Here is a 15,072-nt window from a genome sequence, read left to right on the forward strand (position 1 = left end):
AATGACAGGACCTGGATCAGTGAGCTGAGCTGCGTCTCGGGCCGATGACGTCACTTCCAGGGAGTCATGTTTTACACGCCCCCGTCCCTTGACTCCGCCCCCACGTCAAACAGTGCCACAAAGAGTGAGGTGCAGAAAAGTTAAGCGCAAGGAAAATGGTATCGCAAGCTCAAACTACACTTACACGCAAAATAAAAGCAGCGTTGCAAATAAATTAATAGATATGACCATGGAAAATATTTATTGCAAAATCATTGCTTTCGCTCTGTTTCATTTATGCTTTGCAATTCTTAATTTTTGTTTGCAAAAAGCAAATGTATTTTCCTCAATACTTAAATTTTCATTTGCAAAACTATATTTTCTTTTGCAAAACGTAAATATTTTGCGTATATATATATATATACGGCGTTAAATTGACTCCACAGATGGGTACTTTTACTTGAGTAAATCTGTACTTTTACTTCATAGCTGTGGGCGACGCTCCTCTCGTTACTTTATCTTAATGCAATAAATGTTATAAATGCTTCAGAACACGATACCACTGTGTCATTAGTTTGTTGTACGTGTGTGGCTTATAACAGAGGGGAGTCAAGTTGAATGCAGCTTCCAAAAGACAAAAAATAGCCGATTAAGATTTTATTAATTTTGATACAATCACACCGGTGCGAGTACGTTCAGCGAGTCATATTATCAGCTGCTAAATTCAGATCTGTGATCTCTTGCTGGCGCTGAGCCAGAGATAGATGCGTTTTTACAGCACTGCTCATTTTAACCAATCACACAAGATTCTGTTGAGCTTATTAAAGCAATGGCCAATCAGAGGCGTTCAGATGAGTCATCGCTAAAATGCCGGTGCTTCCTTCACTCGCTCCTGACTGAATACCTCTTTCTGGCGAATTCTCTCATCAGAAACAACAAAGTGCAGATGTGTGTACGAATCTGTAATTAAGATATTGATTTCACAGTGTTAACAGTTTCAGTGATTTTAATGGGAGTTTCTGAGAGTGATTGAAATCTAGCCTGTCAGTGAAAATTATCTTTAATAATGTAAATGTTATTTGCTCTCTTTCTGAACAATGAAAGATTAGTAGCAATATTTATATCACATTAACTTTCAATGTTAAGTTCACATTTAATATAAAGTCAGCCGTATTAAAAATATGTTATGGCATGACACCTATATCTGTTACTTAATTAAACAGACAGGGTTTTATAATAAATTACATAAATTGGAGTAAAGGCTGATGAAATGTATACGTTTATACACACACACATACTGTAAATTTTTTCATGAACCAATCTTTTTTTTAGTACTTTTATATATATATATATATATATATATATATATATATATATATATATATATATATATATATATATATATATATATACACACACACATACACACTAAAAACTTATAATTTTATGATTTTTATATTCTTATATTTTTATGTGTGAGTGAAGTGTCTAAATACTTTTTGAGGCTATTGCATGTTTAGTATTACTTGCCTCATTAGTGTGATTCATAACGAGGAACCTGGGAAGCAAATAAAGCTCTCTTCTTTGGGCTCTGTAATGTAGCAGTATTGTTAGTCACACCGCAGGACTTGAATTATATAACAGTTTGGACTCAGGCACAGCATCCATTAAAAGACATTTTCCTGGAATGTTGTTTTTATATCTGAGAGCAGATGGTCCAAATGGGTCTGGAGCCGAGTTAAGGGTGTAATGGGCCTGAGGCTTTGAGTGATTCCAGCCGAGGAAACATCTTCAGGGACGTCCTGCACCCACATCTGCCTAACACATGCCTATCTCTCTCCCCCCGCAGGGAAACAGCATTACTCTTATCAAACAAGTGCATGAAAATTGGGATGAAGGTAAACTTGGAGACAAAGTTGGGATTCTTCCTTTGAAGCTCACAGAGGTAAGACAACAGGCTTTTATTCTCCATTTCAAAACATGTTGATTCTCCCAAAGAAATCATATATGCTCAGATCATATTTAACCCCAATAATAATAAAATAAGTAAACAAGACATAATATTTTGCATAAATAGTTGCATTTTCACTGCAATGCAAAATACTTGAAAAAATTATGTTTATTTTTTTTAATTACTATTTTAAAATGAGCATCCATTTTACAATCATAATGCATGCTTTAAATTGTACATTCAAACCTTTTTAACAATTTAAACCAGTGGTGTTTAATTTTTTTTAAAGTCATATTTCCTTGAAGCATTGCACTTTAAATCCAGCCTATAGTAACTATACTATAAAATATACAATCTTACTGTATTCACATTTATTTATTATGTTATTACTGGGATACTATTTAATACTGAATATTTCATTTTTTTTAAATGTCTATACAGTTTTTAATAATTTTATTTCAGTTTTAGTTATCAAGTGAACTGAATATGAGTGAGCAATGTTGCTTTAAAGTTGTTTTATATTTTATTTCATTTAACATTTAATGTATTTCAAGTAATGGAAATGTTTTTATGGTTTTAGTTAACTATAATAACTCTAAATATTTTGTTGAGGTGCTTACATTACATTAAAAACCTCTAAAACAATAATTTAAGGATTTAGTTGTACATTACATTGACCACAAGACATAAGGGTTCATTTTTTTAAAATTAAGTTTTATAAATCATCTGAAAGCTGAATAAATAATCTTTTCACATATGTATGGGTTTGTTAGGAGGATAATATTTGGCCGAGATACAACTATTTGAAAATCTGGAATCTGAGGGTGCAAGAAAGTTAAAATACTGAGAAAATCACCTTCAAAATTGTCTAAATGAATTCTTAGCAATGCATATTACTAATAAAAAATTAAGTTTTTATGTATTTATGTTAGGAAATTTACAAAATATCTTGGATCATGAACTTTACTTTATTTCCAAATGATTTTTGGCATAAAAGAAAAATCTATAAGTTTGACTCATATTTGTTGTCTATTGCTACTAATATCCCCCAGAGACTTCAGACTGCTTTTGTGCTCCATGGTCTCATTGTAAGTTAAAATTTACATTTTAATTTTGGAGTGATAATGAGGCATGTTGCTAAACGTAATCTTATTTTTAATTTTAAACAACCATTAAGAAAAAAAACACATTAATAAAAAGTAAAAACCCAAAATATCCCAGAAAAGAACTCAGTCTTTGATCAAATGTGCGCATGGACTCCTGAACTTTTGCTTTTGAACTTGAGCTTGACAAGATAAGTTAATATTGTATTTTTGCTAATTGCATATTTTCGCATTTTCTTATATGAAAATACATTCAGTTTAAAAAGTAATTGACAGACCCCTACAGAGCAGTAATGAGAATAGTATTAGACCACAGAGAATTGAGGATAATTTGCTTATGATTATAATATCACAGCAAAAATCTAATGATCCTAAAAATAGGCTTGTGGAAAATATCATTCTTTTGATTTTGGAATGAAATATAAACCAGTTATTTTTTTTTTTTACTATTTTGCACTTTATAACCCTTAATAATAATTGAAAAAAGTATTATTATACAATAATTTAAAATCACTCATAGATTACAGTGAAAATGAAGTGAAATCTTCGTCATTACTCATCAATCTTTTCAGTGTCCCCTAATCACTTCTCTGTTTAATGTCACGATTAATGTCAGAATAAGAGACCCTCATCTCTCAGCGCTGGTTTATCACTGTGTGATGATAACAGAATTAGTTAAGCATGCTATCTGTGACTGTCATGTGCACTTTTCCTCCGCTGCCGCTCCAGTGAACTTCATGTGCCACCAGATAATTAAGGAAATGCTTTTCGTTATCCATGCACTGGATTATATCTGAGGGTATTCAGATAAAACAGCAAGCCTCGCTCTCAACGCCACTCTGGTATCTGAGCAGCCAGGCGTGAAGGCACAGTAATGCTTTCTTTTACTTCGGTGGCAGAGCAGCACATCATGGGAACTGAGAGGGGACGTGTCACTCCTCCTGCCCACATGTGCTGCTCAGATCTGCAGCTCTAGCTGCCACTTACACAGGAAGTTTAGTGCGAGCAGGTGGCACTTACAGCACTTTTCTGTCTGACAAACTCGGACGCTGCAGGTAGAGCGGCATATGCAACCCAGCATGACTTTATTGTGCATCACTGCTTCTTTTTAAACCACTTCGTGTTTCCCGCTGCAGCCAAATCTGGAGGCATACGAGCTTCTGGAGAAACGCAGAAGGAGGGACTCTGTGGAATCAGGGTCAACGCCGATGCTTGCGTCCCCAGATGGATCACCAAGTCGGCCAGGCCTCCAAATGTCAGTCTCCTGAACAGCCAGAACTATCCTCAAATCAACTCCAGCTAACAACTTGCAGCATTTAACAAGCCACGTCTGAGGAGCACTCGCAGAAGCTTCCCTGAGGTGAGTATGCAGCATGTGTTTGTGTGTGTGGGAATGATGATTGGCTGTTTAGGCATGCGTTTAGTTAGCCATGCATGCTACACTAAATGATAAGAATGAGTTTAACATCCTATTCGGATATAGGAGGGCAGTGGTGAGTCGGAGATGTGTTTGGTTTTGTTGTCTGTGGTCCTTCTTGCATAGACAAGCAACAGTGTGTGCATGATGCAAATGTCTCGGATTGTGTTTTTGTTTACATAATATATGTGTGTGTACTGTGTATTGTATACATTGTATACATGTATACATTTAATAAATGTTTTATGTTCATAGTTTATATATATATATTTATATATATATATCAAATATATTTGTATATATGTAAATATTTTCAAAATATATACTGTATGTGTGTGTCTTTATATGTACAGTACATAATAAATGTACACACATATTAAATAAAAACAAAAACTTTTATTCTGCGAGTAATCGTTGCCCATCACTGGAAACAATGCATTGAAATTACTTAAAATGAGCAGATAGTTCTTGCATTTTCTTGACTTTCCCCTCAAAAACGGGTACAAGTAATTCTTTTCTTCTTAATATGAGATGTTTTCCTGTGTGAGAGGAAGCCAGTGTGTTTGAGAGCTAAAAATGCCCCATTCTCTGCTGCTGCTTTACAAGCTCATGACTCATATTGGGTTACATAACACTCTCCTCTTATCTGGTTGAAAGACTCATTCCTCTCCACCGAGCGGTGACTCTCTCTCTCCTCTTGCTATCAGTGTCATTAATAGAAGGTGAGGAGAACATCACCTCAAGGAGAGACGAGTCACTCGCATTACGTCCTGCCCAGGGCCAGTTAACACCGGATTTCTTGCATTATATGTGTTTTTTCTTGAGATTGTGCAACACTCTGAAGTCAGAGGAAACATGCCCACTGTTTCTGACTCAGCAGCAACTTTTTGATGCAGAGGAAAATATTTAAAGCAATAGTTCACCTAAAAATAAAAATTATGTCATTGCTTACTCATCGCCGGTGCAAATCCATTATGAGAAGCATGTAACGCAAAAGAAGATATTGTAGTATCTGCTGGCTGCTCCATGCAATTAAAGTGAATTGAGTCTATTAGTGAGTATATTTCTGTGTATAAATACTAGGTCCTTGGCTGGTTTAGATATAGAAATTAGAAATTAAGCAAGTGATTTGATTTTTCAAATGGATCACTGACTCAAATAATTTGTTCAAAAACAGATTATATATATAAAAACAGATATATTTTTTGCTTTCATAAATTGAATCATATGGTCATTTTAACTAACAATTGCAATTATTAATGAAATTTACTAGCAATTAGTGAAAATAGTTTCAAAGTAATCCACACCAGAGTTTCAGTGTGATTATAATGTGTAAAAAAAAAACTGACTTTATTAAAAAACATGCTCTATTGTACTTCTCTGGTACTTTTAAAGATACAATTGGATCACAGCACTACTTTAGTTATGCCTCACAAAGATGAATCACCTATGCTGTATTTCTCATTTGTAAGTCGCACTGAATAAAATGTGTTAAAGTATAACTCTAGTTCTTCTCTGTCAGTGCTGATGTTGTAATCATCTGCTCTCTTTGAGATAATTATGAGACATACTGTAAGTAAGAGAGGCATGGAAATTGTCAAAAGTACAGAATTCACAGATCGGTCTCTTGTTTCATCATCTTTTGTAATGAACTAATATTAGACTGGATCTCAGTTTAAGAGGAAGACTCATGACTCCGCAGTGCAGACGGACTCTTCCATGACCCCATGACCTGTTTTTGTTTATCTAGTTTTTGCATGTTTTTTTGTTTTTATTTTCTTTGTTTTGCTTTTGCCTTTTGTGTATTCTTGTCTTTTTGTTTTGTTTTTGTCTTGTTTTTTCATATTGTCTTACTTTTGTCTCTTACATTTACATTTATTCATTTTTCTGATGCTTTTATCAAAAAAGCGACTTACAATTGGGGGATACATAAAGCGATTCTTCTTAAAGTGACAAACAGACACAGGAAGTGCTTGTAATACCAAGTTTCAGATATTTGTTCAAATAAGTAGGCTACAACCTACAAAGGAAAGGATTAAATGAAGCGAAATACCATTTTTTTTAGTTAATATTTTTTTGTTTGTTTTGTTAATTAGTTATTAAAAACCTATATATTGCAAACTATATATTATCAGAATGCTACATAAGCATGAATGCTTGAAGTTCAACAAATGTTGTGCTACACTTGTATTGAAGAGATTACATTGCTGTCAGTGTCTGCGCAAGATAAGAAAATGAACAGTTACTTTCTGACTATTACAGAGAGAAAGAACAATGAATGGTGACAGTCCACCAACCATCTCCATGGCACTGATTAACCCTCAAGCATCCCCTATGCCTTCAGAGAGCAAGATGTCTTCAACCCAGCAGCTCTCCATCAGTGTGTAAGTGTTTCTGAGATCATATATATCTTTGACGATTATCTGAAAGATTTTTTTGCATAAAAAAAGGGTTTCATTTTGTGTATCATATATTAAGTCTATTTCTTTCCCTCACATATCAAAGTTTGGGTTTAAATAAGTGAGAGTATTTTCATTTTTGACTTATTTCTTTAACTTGGTGGTATGTTCAGGTGTGCTGCGCTATATTCCTACACACCTCATCGCTCTGAAGAGCTGGAACTGAGGAAAGGTGAAATGGTGGGGGTTTATGGGAAATTCAAAGAGGGCTGGCTGCGTGGACTTTCTCTCAGAACAGGCAAAGTAGGGATCATGCCAGCTAACTATGTTACACCTGTGCTCAGGTGAGCAGGAGAACAGTTCATAGTACACTTGGGACATATAGTAACAACAACAACTCTGCAAACATACCACTACTTTTCTTCTCCTTTTCATCGCCTTACTAGGGGTGTGCAATATTGGCAAAACAATTACTGTATATCTTGATATCTATTGGGAGTTTTTCGATAACTATAATTAAATAATATATTGCTGAGTGTGTTTTTGTGCTGGGACTTTGGCTGGTTTAAGGATAAATAAATATACTAAAAATGCCAGTAAGTGGTTCTACTGCCAGAGTGATTCATTGACTCATTCATTCAAATGATTCGTTCAAAACGGCTGATTCATTTAGAAATGAAGCAAGTGAATGTCTTTATGAATGGATCATTGAATCATTACGGACTCAAATGATTAACTCAAAAACAGATTCGTTCAGGAACAAAACACTGCAGTTGCTCTAAGATGCACAAATGTTTTTCTCTGGTTTGTTTGCTAAAATGTAACGCACTCAATTTTAACCTCTTGTTTGTTGAACTGCCCATGTGCTGATATTTAGGAAAACAGCTGTTGTCTGTGTGATATGATATAAAAACCAAAACCCAAACATGGATATCTTTTGTTTAATAACATGGATTTTATTTCATTCTAACTAGCACAGTCAATGCTTTTGGACTCTCAAGATGTGTTTTTGCCTGTTTTTGTGTGTGTGTGACATTCCTGATTATGTCTGCTCACATATCGTTAAAACAACAATTACTATATTATCACAGACAATAAATATCGCACACCCCTACAGTCCTTATTATTTGTGACCTTGCAGCACAAAACCAGTCATAAGGATAAATTTCTTACAATTGAGATGTATACATCATCTGAAAGCTGAATAAATAAGCTTTCCATTGATGTATGGTTTTTTAGGATCTGACAATATTTGGCTGAGATACAACTATTTGACAATCTGAACAATTTGACAATTTGACAATTTGACAATAAAAATTCATATAAGCTCTTCAGGTCAGTTTATTGGTGCATAGTTTCTTTAAAGTCACAGTACATGTTAGAAATGCAATGTTTTTATAGACCCGGCCTTTTAATTAGAACCATTTTAGTTTTACCAGCACGAATGTATTATCTTGATAATCAAGGTTACAGTAATATACTGACTTTCCCACAGAACCTCTGCAAGGTTTCTGGAACAAACCAAACCTGCCGTTCCTAATACAAGCACAGTCTCACTAAAATGCCACACTCAACACAAGCCGCCGACTGTGATGGCTGGGATGTCATCTGTCAGTCCTGGGCGAGCGCCGCAGATGGGTGGAAAGCAGGGATGGAGCACAGTGAGACGCGCCCTCCACGCCACACACAGGGGTGAGAGCCAAAGACACGCCAGGACAAAATACATCTGCTTTTAGCTGTTGTACTTGCAACTGTTCTATTTGGAAAAATTAGTCAAAACTGTGTTTTATTTATACATTTTGTCATTTTAAGACAATATACATTTGGTATGTTTTTTTTTTTAAATATATCTATTCTGCTCACCAACACTTTAAAAAAATAAAGGTCATTTATTTGCATCAATTCTATGAAGAACCTTAACCATCCATGGAATCTTCCGAATGCAGAAGAGGTTCTTTATATATTCTTTAAATATTTAAAACATTCTTCAAAATGGTTCTTTTAGAAACTGTTTACTGAAAGGTTCTTTGTGGAACCAAAAATGGTTGTTCAATGGCATCACTCCAAAACAATATTTTATAACCTTTATTTTTAAGAGTGAAGGTTGCATTTACTTCATCCAAAAATGCTATAAAATGTTTTTACAATTTAGAATTTATTTTCATATTTGAATATAGTTTAAAATGGAATTTATTCCTGTGATGCAAAACTGCATTTTCATCATTACTACTTCAGTCTTCAGTCACATGATTATTTATAAATTTTTTGCACATCAGCATATTAGAATGATTTCTGAAGGATCATGTGACACTGAGGACTGGAGTAATCGGTCTGAAAATACACTATTTTTTTTTTTCAATTCAATTCAAGTTTATTTGTATAGCGCTTTTTACAATACAAATCGTTACAAGCAACTTTACAGAAAATTATGTTTCTACACTATTTAGTAATAGCTTGTAAGTGGTGACTGTCAGTTTGTGCACGTATGACAAGATTTGTAGAAAAATGTATACAAGTCGTAGTCAGCCAGATGATGAACATTATTATTATTATTAATAAATATAATATGATGCAGTCACACTTGTAGCAATATTTGTTAGTTCTGTTGTTGATTCAGGGTTAGCATCATCTGGGGTCATCTGAGGGTCAGCATCATCTCTTCTCAGGTGTTCTGGATCCAGAATGGAGCTTGTGTAAATCCTAGTTACATCCCGTGGCAAAACATAGAAACAAATAAAGACATCATTAGCATAGCTGCTGTTCCAACAAAGTAAAATTAATTAGTTTAACCCAAGCTAATGAATAAAAATGCACATTTGATCAGATACAACTACACTCACAATTTAAGATACATTATTCGAATGCTTGGCGAAAGAGATGCGTTTTTAATCCAGATTTAAACAGAGAGAGTGTGTCTGAACCCCGAACATTATCAGGAAGGCTATTCCAGAGTTTGGGAGCCAAATGTGAGAAAGCTCTACCTCCTTTAGTGGACTTTGCTATCCTAGGAACTACCAAAAGTCCAGCGTTTTGTGACCTTAGGGTGCGTGATGGGTTGTAGCGTGGTAGAAGGCTAGTTAGGTACGCAGGAGCTAAACCATTTAGGGCCTTATAGGTAAGTAATGATAATTTGTAACTGATACGGAACTTAATAGGTAGCCAGTGCAGAGACTGTAAAATTGGGGTAATATGATCATATTTTCTTGACCTGGTAAGGACTCTAGCTGCTGCATTTTGGACTACCTGTAGCTTGTTTATTGAAGAAGCAGGACAACCACCTAGAAGTGCATTACAACAGTCCAGTCTAGAGGTCATGAATGCATGAACTAGCTTTTCTGCATCAGAAACAGATAACATGTTTCGTAGCTTGGCAATGTTTCTAAGATGGAAGAATGCAGTTTTTTGTAACATGGGAAATATGATTTTCAAAAGACAAATTGCTGTCTAATATAACACCCAGATTTCTGACTGTAGAGGAAGTAACAATACATCTGTCTAGTTGCAGATTGTAATATACAAGATTCTGTGTAGTGTTTTTTGGTCCAATAATTAATATCTCTGTCTTATCCGAATTGAATTGGAGAAAATTATTGGTCATCCAATCTTTTACATTTTTAACACACTCTGTTAGCTTAGATCATTTAGAGATTTTATCTGGTCTCGTTGAGATATATAGCTGAGTATCATCAGCATAACAGTGGAAGCTAATTCCGTTTTTTCTAATAATATTACCAAGGGGCAACATGTATATTGAAAATACAAGGGGACCTAGGACGGATCCTTGTGGCACTCCATATTTTACTGATGATAAATGAGATGACACCCCATTTAAGTAAACAAAATGGTAGCGATCGGACAGGTAGGATCTAAACCATCTTAGAGCCTGCCCTTGAATACCTGTATAGTTTTGTAATCGATCTATGAGTATGTCATAATCTATGGTGTCGAACGCAGCACTAACATCAAGTAAGACTAGAAATGAGATGCAGCCTTGATCTGACGCAAGAAGCAGGTCATTTGTAATTTTAACAAGTGCAGTTTCTGTGCTATGGTGGGGCCTGAAACCTGACTGAAATTCTTCATACAGATCATTTTTATGCAGGAAGGTGCTCAATTGAGCAGACACAACTTTTTCTAAAATTTTAGACATAAATGGAAGATTTGAAATAGGCCTATAATTTGCCAGTTCACTAGGATCTAATTTTGGTTTCTTAATAAGAGGCTTAATAACCGCCAGCTTGAATGGTTTTGGGACGTGACCTAAAGGTAACGACGAGTTAATAATATAGAGAAGCGGTTCTTCGGTTACAGGTAACAACTCTTTCACTAATTTAGTGGGTACAGGATCTAATAAACATGTTGTTGGTTTAGATACAGTGATAAGTTTATTAAGCTCTTCCTGTCCTATATTTGTAAAGCACTGCAGTTTATCTTTGGGTGCGATGGATGAAACTGAAGTGTTAGACGCTGTAGAATCTACATTCGCTATTGTATTTCTAATGTTATCTATTTTATCAGTGAAGAAATTCATAAAGTCATTACTATTAAACGTTGGTGGAATATTTGAATCAGGTGGCGTCTGGTAATTTGTTAATGTAGCCACTGTGCTAAATAAAAACCTTGGATTGTTGTGGTTATTTTAAATGAGTTTGTGGATATGCTCTGCCCTAGCAGTTTTTAGAGCCTGTCTATAGCTGGACATGCTGTATTTCAATGCAAAAAAAACTTCCAAGTTAGTTTTTCTCCATTTGCGTTCAAGACTATGAGTTACTTTCTTGAGAGAGTGAGTATTATTGTTATACCATGGCACAGTACGTTTTTCTCTAACCTTTTTCAATTTGATGGGGGCAACAGCTTCTAATGTATTAGAGAAAATAGTGCCCATGTTGTCAGTCATTTCGTCTAGTTCATGTGTATTTTTGGGTACAAATAGCAGTTGACATAGATCAGGCAGGTTATTTGCGAATCTATCTTTGGTGACTGGAACAATAGTTCTGCCCAGACGATAACGCTGAGACATATAGTTAATATCAGTTATACGCAGCATGCATGATACAAGGAAATGGTCTGTAATATCATCACATTGAGGTACGATATCTATAGCAGTAAGATCGATTCCATGCGATATAATTACATCTAGTGTATGATTAAAATGATGAGTGGGCCCGGTGACATTTTGCTTGACTCCAAAAGAGTTTATTAGGTCAGTAAACGCAAGTCCTAATGCATCATTTGTATTATCAAGGTGAATATTAAAATCTCCCATGATTAGCGCCTTATCAACTGTAACCAGAAGGTCTTAGAGGAAATCTGCAAATTCTTTTAGGAATTCTGTATACGGCCCTGGTGGTCTATACACAGTAGCCAGAGCAAGAGATACATTAGATTTCTTTTGCATGTCTGACAGTGTAACATTAAGCAGAAGTATTTTGAATGAGTTAAACCTGTATGCCGTTTTCTGGGTAACATTGAGAATATCACTATATATTGTTGCAACACCTCCCCCACGACCAGTCTGACGGAGCTCATGCTTATAACAGTAGTTTGGTGGAGTTTGCACTATTTGCATCACAGGGAGAAACATTTATGTTTTTAACTTTAGAAAATAGTTTAATAATAGACCTTTACTGTATTTTTAATCCTTTCAAATAAATGCAGCCTTGGTGAGCACTTCTTTTAAAAACATTAACAAGACTTATTCCAAATTAGTGGATCTGTAAGAGCACATTTTAGATCAGTATCTAAACAATTATTGAATACGTTAATTTTCAGTTCATTTAGATTGAACAATTAGCCTATGCATGATAATTTTCTCTCTTCATATATTAATATTTTTCGTTGACATACAGAAATTAGTTTCTGCAGCATGTGTTTTATTGAGTCTGATACATTTCTGCTCTGCCTTTTGTTTAGTCTTGCCTCATCACGGAAACTACAATTCAGATTCCATCGTAAGCCTTCAGCCTCCACCTCAGGATTTGGGGCAGATCTATACGTTCGGTCGCTCGCCCGTTCTTCCCAAAAAGAGAAGCGGTTTGTTCTCAAACCCCATCAAGGCAGAGCATTGGGCGTATGAAATCACAGCTCCCTCTGCTGGAGCATATCAAGCGGTCAGCAGGGACCCTGTCCAGAAAGAGGCCACCGCAGCGCCTCAATCCATTCTGGTCAAACCAGACGCTCATAAGCACAGCACAGAGAAGGTAAAACATCTCCTGCAAACGTTTAAGGATCACAAGTTTTGATGTTCTTTTTTAGGATTAAATGAGAATTACATCAGCATTTTGTTTTGTTGTTTAGCCAGTAAAGTCAGTGCGGTTTCTGACTCATGATGCATCAGAAGTGACATCCACTTCACCTGCAGGACAAATCACAAGTTCCCAGCCTGGTCTTTCAGCTCTAGACCTCTGGAACCCTTCAGCTATCTTGGGTCGGGATGGAAGTACATTCGTTTTTAAAGACACTAAAACATCCAGAAGGACCGCAGGCCCGGATCACGCTTCTCTCTCGCTAAATATGAAGCCAGTCCTGATCAACAACCAGCCTGGCTCTAACAGGTGGGTTTTCTCGAGTGTGTTTTTAAACAAAGTATTGCGTTATCTCATCTGATCAAATGGCTCTTGTGTTGCAAACGAGCTTGCAATGAGTGGCAGATTTTTTTTCTTTCATCGGAAAATTGTCAGTTAGCAGAAACAGTATTTTTTACCAGATTTATTGATATAATTCATAGAAACTGTTTTTACAGAAAAACATTTCCTGTCAGAGTAAGAAGAAGCATTGAGATATCTAGTATGGTACATCCTGGCGTTCGGTGCATTCTGACCGATGCATTCTCTCCTGATTTCTTCAGATATAGAGTAATGAAAGGTTACAACGCTAAAATGGATGCAGAGCTCACGCTGACGGAAGGAGAAATAGTCATCGTTCAGAGGCCTCGAGCAGACGGAAGGATTCTCGTGACGCAGGAGATCAGTGGAAAAACGGGACTTTTCCACAGCAGCGTTTTAGAAATCCTAGACAAAGTCCTTTGAGTGCCACTGTTTCTTCTGCACATGTTCCTCATCCAGTGCTGTGTTTACAGTCACACCGTTTTAGCCTGTTGTGTCATAAACCTAAATTAAATGCAATATCCTGTGTACTTAAGCCGTCTTTCATGCACACCCACTTGGTACAAAAACTAGGTTTTTCTTCATCATTAGTCAGTTCTGACAGATAAGCGTGCCTTTTTGTATGCTGATTCACTGTTTGCACTTTTAGAAGTGGTGAGAGGTGGGGAAGTTTGTTAATTCTAGGAAACTAGTAAGTATCTTTGACTGTTGGATAAAGCGAGGCCTAAAGATGACTTGCTTAAGATTGTCTTTTTCATGCACAAAAAACCCTGTCATCTCAAAAAAGTAATGGTGGATTTGTTTTGTTGTATAAAACATCATAGCATCTATATCCTGAAAATGGAGTTCTTCAGCGTTCCTGTTCTCAGTTCCTTTTAGAAGGTGAATTTTGGGAAAATAGGTAAACTAATAATAATAATAAACATAAAGAGTTTATAATTTTCTACAGATTGGACTTTTTTTGTGCTTTTTATTGAACTGGATTTAGGACTGAATTTATTGTTTACATTAAAAAAACAGCAACATTTGATCCTTTTGCACATTAAAAATAAACAGTAATGTACATCAGCAGCCACTTCACATTAATTATTTGTCATATCAGAGAATACAGACCAAAGCAGGATAAAAAAAAATACAAATAATTCAGTCACAATGGTATTAACTCTGGTAATAATAAACATTTCATATTGAGAAAAGGATGAAAAGAATATTAAATGAATTTCGAGGGAAATGTAATGGCTATGAACTGATTACATGTAATCTGGATTATGTAATCAGATTCCAAAAATTCTGTATTTCTAATTAGATTAAATTACATTTTACAGTTTTTTTTTGTTGATTACATATTATTCACACAAGTGTTTGTTTTTGTAAGGCTTGTCTTTCATACATTAAATGAACAAATTCACGTTAAAATATTTCTTATTTATATGCAGGGATTTTCACATTTTTATTTTATTTATTTATTTATTTGTCAGAGTAACCTCTTTCACCAAATATATTTACTTAAATTACCCAGAGATTTTAAGTTCATAATTCAGTAACAGTTGTTTAATAGCCACGTGACAAGCAGATAAAATAATAATAATAACAATAAACGTTTTAGTAAGAGTTTTAT

The 15,072-nt window shown here is 35.2% G+C and overlaps 1 pseudogene; it reads left to right on the plus strand.

Moving 5' to 3' along the window:
* Positions 1-1,717: 1,717 nt before the first annotated feature.
* LOC132109403 (E3 ubiquitin-protein ligase SH3RF2-like) lies at positions 1,718-14,393 on the plus strand (annotated as a pseudogene).
* Positions 14,394-15,072: the final 679 nt, after the last annotated feature.

The sequence above is a fragment of the Carassius carassius genome, chromosome 29 (assembly GCF_963082965.1).
Source record: "Carassius carassius chromosome 29, fCarCar2.1, whole genome shotgun sequence".
NCBI lineage: Eukaryota > Metazoa > Chordata > Actinopteri > Cypriniformes > Cyprinidae > Carassius > Carassius carassius.